This window comes from Monodelphis domestica, chromosome 4 (assembly GCF_027887165.1).
Source record: "Monodelphis domestica isolate mMonDom1 chromosome 4, mMonDom1.pri, whole genome shotgun sequence".
In the NCBI taxonomy this organism is placed as follows: Eukaryota; Metazoa; Chordata; class Mammalia; order Didelphimorphia; family Didelphidae; genus Monodelphis; species Monodelphis domestica.
Window position 1 is genome coordinate 243,762,113 of NC_077230.1, and position 7,618 is coordinate 243,769,730.

A 7,618-nucleotide genomic window follows, 5' to 3' on the forward strand; every position below is an offset into this window, starting at 1 on the left:
ATATTGACAAATAGACCAGAGGGTCTGGCGTATTTCAAATGCTGCCTGGTAACTTTATGTAACCACTTTTCTTTTATGCAATCTAGTACTGTAGTGTGTTATTTTATTCTGAACTTAAACACATCCACGCAAAAGAACATTTCCTTTGTGGAACCCAAAAGAGGATTATATATGAAACGTTAATTCTCCATTTTATACTGCTTTCTTTAAAAAAAAAATTATAATAAAGCTTACTCGATTTAGATAGCAGAACACTAAAGAATGCATATGAAAATGTGTCTGATGCTGCTTCCTCTTCTTTTTTCTAAAAAATTCACCATATATTTTACAATATTTAAAGTTGGAAGTAACTTTAGAGGTCAAGTCCAGCCCCCTCATACAAAGAAACAACCCCAGAGAGTAGAAATTACTTGTAATCAAAGATTAAGAGATGGAGAGTGCCTCAGAAACCATTTGGTTCATCCCTGTAAAAATAACATAGCAATATGTAAAACTAATAGACAATGAATTGATTATTGATTTTAAACTGATTTAGATACTCTGCTTTTTGTGCTTACAAAGTATCTCCAGTTTAAGTGAAGTGAAGCTCAAAGTGAACTTCACTTCAGGACCAGGTATAAGGGCACTAAGGAGACTCTTACTACAAAAAATGAACTATTTATTGAGAGTATAAGGATTAAAAAAAGGATTTCAAACTCTAAGGGATTCTATATCCATCCAAATAAAACTCCCTGGTTCTGCAAGGAAGCTTCTCCTGTGTCCACAGGCTACACGGATCCTTCCTGATCTGACTAACCCGAATTTTTACTATTCTAAATAAACTGACACTATTATCCTTAAAATTCTTATCTTCACTTCCAAATTATAAAAATAACAAAGGCTAGCTGGTTGAGTCTCAGCAAGAACCAAGTTGGGACTCTGAACCTTAGCAGACTCAGAGTCCAAACCAAAGACCAGGTCTTTCTTTGTTCTTCTCAGAGTTAAAACAATCTATAAAACAGCAATAGACAGTCAATAGTGTTTCCCAAATTGGTAAAGGAAAACACTAAGCTCCTCTAGGTATTTCTCTCCTTTCCCTCTACCTAATATAGTGAGAGAGAGAGAGAGAGAGGGAGAGAGAGAGAGAGAGAGAGAGAGAGAGAGAGAGAGAGAGAGAAAGAGAGAGAGAAGAAAAGATGTTACCTCCTTCAAGACCTCAGAGAGAGTTTAACTCTGCCAACTGCCAGAGACAAACTGCCACACAGAAAAACTGTTAGACTTGAAACTGACACTCTCAGCTCTGTTTGAAACTCCAATTCTTTCTCAAGCCAGCTTCTCTTCTTCTTATCTCTAAACTAATATAAAAAGACCCAATTTCTAATATCATCCATATTCCCCACAATATATAAATATGCAAATAAGGAAACTGAAATGTAGAAAGTTAATCAACTTGCCCAAGATCACACAAATAAAAAAGTGGTATTACTGGGATTGAAAATCAGGTACTTTCACTTCAAGTTCAGCATTCTTTTAATTACACCAGTTTGCCCTATTATAGTGGGGGGGAATGATAATCTCCACAAACTACAATTCCCCTTACCACCTTTCTACTCCATCTTCTAACAGACCAAAACAAAACAAAGCTCACAAAAGAATTGGAATGCTGACATAATCAGCTATGTTGACTTCTACTTGAAATATTTCAGAAACTACTGATGAAAGACAGGTATGATTACAAGACTAGTGAATCTAAAAGCAAATAAAACTCATGAGGGATAATGTGAAAGAGAATTCTTTACTCTATTGTCTACCCTGGGTTAACAATAACTTAAGTATCCCTACTTAGTACCTCACTAGATTATAAAGACAGTTTAACTATCCTTTGTCTACCTTTTGACTGAATCAACACAAGCTTGAACTAAGTGGAGAAGATCACAAACCACTTAGTGAATTCATACCCTCAGAAACTCAAATCAGCCAGAAAACTGAATCTTTTTAATGAGAACTTAACCTTCAGAGGGTGAGAAGTTGATCCTACAGACACTGCCCCCTGGGCAATGCTAGACAATTTGGAAGCTGAGATTGGCCCTTTAAAAAGGGGAAGGGATGAGAAACCACTATAAAAGGCCCTGATTTTCTGGGGCTAGGGAAGTCAACTCCAAGAAGGAAATCAGCTTCAAAAAGGAAGGCAGCTTAAGGAAGAAACTCGGCCTCAGGAGTCACCTTCAGCTCAAGTCATTGTCTTGATCTGCCTCTTGGAGGGAACTTGGGTGAGTGAATGGCTGGCTTTCCTCAAAAGTTGGGAAGCTACTACCCAGCTTCCACTCCAACTGCTCCCTTTGATACCTTGTCCCCCTCACCCTTCCCATTCTCCCTTCTTTCTCCACCTCTTTCTCCACCTCCTTCTTCCCTCTGGACCCTCTTTGGAGCCAAGATTTTTCTTTTCTCCACCAGCTCCTCTGGGGACCCCTGCTGAGATCCACCATGGGGCTACTTTGCCATCTGGCTGATCTCTCTCCTACCTTTCCCCTCTCTCTTCCTCATTTCCCCATCTCCAGCCTAGCCTCTCTGGCTGATTTCTCTCTCTCCCTCCTTTTCCTCCTAGCTTCATCCTCCCTGCAGAACTAAACTGTCCAGCTCCTCCAGGGACCCCATTGAGACCTCCCTAGCCTTGCTCTTTTTCCCTGCCAATTTCTACTGCCCCTCCTTCCCTCTTCCATCCCAGCTTCTCCTGCCACCCTCTTCCCTCCTTCCCCCATTCCAGCCAAGTTCTCACCAGAGGACCCCCTGCTGGGAAGAGCTTTTTTTCCCCATCAAATCTTCTGATTGATCCCCTCTCTCCTTGCTTTCCCACTATCCTCCTTCCCCTCCTCCTCTACCTTTTCCTCCTCCTAGCTCTCTCCAGATCCAGATCTCCCCTGGGCACCTCAGATCTGGTACTCTATCATTCTTTTTTGTTTGTTTGTTTTTCATCCTACCTACCTCCTGCTTCTTGCTACAGTTGCTCTTCTCCTCTCTCTTGCCCTTCCCACCTGCCCCCCTGGATGAGCCTCTCCACTCAAAGGCTCCCCATCACCACTCCCAACTTTATCCCTCCCACTGGGGCAATCATCTGGCTCTCTACTTCTCACTGATCCCTGCCCAGCCTGAAACTCTTGCCTGATCCCTACCACCAGACCCTCTGCTGAGGGTTCTTCAGAAGCAAGTAAATTATACATCCTTTCCCCAACCACCCCCTAGTACAGAAGTCACACACACACACACACACATACACACACACACACACACACACACGTGGATTATTTTTCCTCTCAAACTCTCCCCCACCCCTGTGCAACCTCCAATTTCCTGCCCAATCCTGTCCCTGGGCTCCTACTGGTGGCAGTTTACACCTGCACCTGCTGTTTTGCTTTGTTTGTTCTGTTCTGTTCACAAAATAAAGCACAATGTTGAAAACTCAGATGGACAGCTTTTTGTCCCATGGGGTTTTTGATAACCATAGAGGCACAGACTGGATTTTTCTTTTATTAATATTAGGAAGTTTTATTTTTCTATCTCAATAATAAACACCAAAAGGCCTGCCTACTTAACATGCAGATTCAAATGCAGGCCTGAATGCAGGCCCAAAAGAAAGCCCAACTGGAGATTTTGAAGAAATCTGTGCCTGATCTTCAGGTACAACAGGAAGACCCTTCTCCACTTTTGCCTCAAGTGGAAGATACCTCTCTACCTTCTCTACCTGTTCCTCAGGCAGAATTTCTCCTCTCATAGCTCATGCAACTCCTTGCCAACCTGTCATCCACTGCCCCTTCTCCCAGTGCCCCGCAATCTACTGTCCCTTCTCCCAGCCCACAGCCCTGCCCATCACCAGACTGTACTCTTTCCCCTCCCCCTTCCCCACCCCTCCTCTTACATTTTCAGTATGGAAGCAAATGTCCACAAAAAAATTAGGACCTCACATGAACGTATGAAGTACTTTTCCCCTTAAGGGAATTGCCCATATTACGTACAAATGGATGCATGGTGACCTTAAGGCCCCACATGCCTTTTACTCCCCAGGATATTAAAAAAATTTAAATAAAATGTTCCCTCATATGAAGATGAACCAATTGTAGTCATAAAAACCCTGGAGAACATAATCTGCACATATGATCCTACTTATCAGGATGTGCAAAACTTGATCTAGGCATTTTTGAGTGAATAAGAGAAAGGCAAAATTAAAGCTTTAAAAAGGCTCAAAGGATAAGGTTTTTCTTTTAGTGCTTTCTACACCATTATTCTACAGTGCTTTAGACTCTTATTAACTCTTGCTTGAACTCTTTCTTACTAGTCTCCTCTTTGCCAATTTTCTCTCATACCCATACTCAATCCATTCTATATGCAGCTACCTGAATTAGTCTTCCAAGTAATCAGTTAGTTTAAAAAAAAAAGCATTGATTTGTCATTTATTGAATGTTAGGTACTGTGCTAAGTGCTAGGATACAAGTAAAAAGCAAAAATAGTCCTTCCCAAGAAGTTTATATCTAATGGGACAGACTTTGCAGAAATTATGAAGATGTAAAGCACAGAAGCTCTGAGGCCACTAGCCCAATTTACACTGTGACTAATAGGCTAGATCCTTTAAAAAGTTTAACTATATCTCCCCTCAAGTTTCTAGGGATAACAGAGATTTGGAAATGTCTCAAGTACCATCAAAGTTTCCATCTCATGTATTCACCTCAATATCAATTCCAGTGATTACTACCCCAATATTATTTTGACCATTTAATATCTCCTTGATATGACATAACAAGTTAACATCAAATAGCTTTCACAAAAGAATATAAACATTTCTTTCTTTAACTTTTTTACTTCATTTTTCACTTGTTCAATTCTGGCTTTTGTAATAATTAAAAAGGGAGTTGGCAAATATAAAATATTTTTTTAAATTATTGTGGTTGCTGTTTATAAAAATAATTAACTTCTCAAGTCAAAATTACCATAAGGAGCTTTTATTTACAGCAAGGTAGAGATATTAAAGTGGGAAATATAGGAAAGAAGTAGAACACCTAGCTACAAATACCCTAAATCCTAGTCCTAATGCCTTCAGACTTCAAATGGGAATCTGAATACTAATCTCACCAGAATCCAAAGTCCTAATTAGGAAACCAAAATCCAAAGAGCCAGGAGATGCTGAAAAATCCACCAAGAACTTTCAGTGCATATGAGGCTAAGACTGCCAAGAATCTCACCAAAGCTCACACTGAAGAGTGTCCTACAAAAACACCAACAGAGAGAGAGAGAGAGAGAGAGAGAGAGAGAGAGAGAGAGAGAGAGAGAGAGAGAGAGAGAGAGAGAGATTGTTCTCACAAAACCAATCACAGTCTCCAAATTTGCCTACCTCTGCCCAAGGGGAGGCAGTGCTTATGGACTTTGGAGGTGTGAACTTTTTTTTCCCTACTAAGTGACTTGTGAATTTTCTTACTTAGTGAAAATAGAGGTACTTTAAATTCTTAATTGATTAAATTAAAGGTTGGTAAAAAAGTAAAAAAAGAGAGAGAGAACAAAACCAATGATTAGTAGGTACATTGACAAAAAGCCAATTGGGGGCAAATCCCCTTTGGCATGAGAGTTTACATTCAACATAAACATGTTCAACCACCTTCAGTTCAATTAATTATATCCAAAGTTCATTCTAGATCTTCTGATGCACTGTATGGTTTCCACAGACTTCTTTATGGTGCCTTCTCCAAATAGTTCACTTTCTTCATTCAGGGAGTTAGTAAGCTTCTTTTTCTGAAATTTCTCTAAAAATTTTTTTAAATATTAAATTTTATGAAAATTATACAATCCCCACTGAGGAAGGTGTTGACCAACACCTGGATCAACCCAGGATACACGCCTGAGTTACTGGGTATATGAATCAATTCTCAAAAGAAAAACCAAAAGCCTAAAAAAAATAGAAGAGAAAAAATTAAATTTTGGGAAGAAAAAAAATCAAAATCTATGTGTATAAAATTCTGAGTAAGAAAGAATAAACCCATAACAGGTTCTTAAATCAGGGCCAAATTAAAGTGATTTCTGTCCCACAAGACTATAGGACAACTGCAAAAATATAGTACTTACCCAATCCAGCAGCCAGGATATAGCAGTCCAGCCCATAGGTATTATGGAGAGACAAGGATTGTGAGTGAGCACATGGCCATCCTTCATTCATGGCTGAAGTTTAGGTGCGAAACCTTGCTTCCTCCTGTGTCACTCACCTGAGGATAATAACCCCACCTTCACCTTGTCATAAGTTGCAATTATCCAATGGCAATACACTAGGTAACTCATCCATATGTATTGAGGCATCATGTAACTGATCAATATGTATTGAGCTCATTTGTATATCAAAGAGAATAAAAGGAACTGACGCAGCCAGCTCCGCCCACTTGGAGGACACCGACAGGTTTGCAATGGAGCAACTTCTCCCCTTTCTCTCTCCTCTCTATCTTTCTCCCTGAGGCCTGGCCTTTCAGTCAGGCCTTCCTCTCTCTCTCTCTTCTAATGCTAATACCTAGCATTATCTACCTCATTGGGTGGGATAGCCTGGATAGTAATGCCCAGTGGTCGGAGCAGGCTGTGGCTCCCGAAAATCAACAATTGATTACTGACTCGATTATTTACATCTCTAAAGCCGGCTCGTTCACGCCCTTCGCGGGATCAAAAACTTCTATCCTGTCTCTATTTTCCTTCCTTGAAACCTCTCGCGGGCCGGGAGGTTTTACAGGACTACAGAACAATTCCATACTATAAAGAGAGAAAAGGGACTAGATTTTGAAGTAAAAGGGAAATGTGTGATTCCCTGGTCTGATTTTTCCTTCACTCTCAGGGATAGAGGAGCCAAAATGGCAGCCAAACTAAGCCAAACACTTGCCGGAATGTGGCATGGGGGAGTCCAGAATCTGATGTTGTCAAACGAACACTTCCTCAAACTTCAAACAAGTCCTCTGTCTTGGTACAGATTCTTATTAACCCCAAAGGGATTGTTGGTCTCCTTGACCTTGTTCTTGGCATTGTACTGTGACTCTTTTGTGATCCCTTCTTCTGAAATCAGAAACAATTATTTAATCAAAGTCCCATAATATTTAGCAATCATCAATGGCAGTTTTCCATAGTCTACAGCTTCTGGATATGCACTGATATTAGGGCTAATAAAATCAAATATGCTTATTGCAAATAAAAAAATAAAAAATTCATAGTTCACATTCCATGACAATACTTCAGCCAAAATAGGATCCAACTTGTCTATGAACTTTTGTAATGGTATTATCTCTAATCTAGTCATAGGAGGAGTAAAAGTTTTTTAATTGCATGAGTCAGGATATATTCAATTGGTGCCAATAGAAAGTGCCCTTTTTACATGTGAGCAATGAATCCAAGAGTCTTCTCCAATTTTGATAGTTGTCAGAGTGGTTAACAGGATTTGGAATGGACTTTCCCAGGCAGACTGAGTTCCTCCAGTGCACTGAAAGTTCTTTATGTAAACCTTGTCTCCTGGGTGTAGCTCATGAAGTGAGAAATCTATAGGTCCTGCTTGTACTGCAGATCTGAATTCATGCAGTTCTTGCAATTTGTTCTGTAAGTCCTATATATAGGAAGCAATAGACATGTCCCC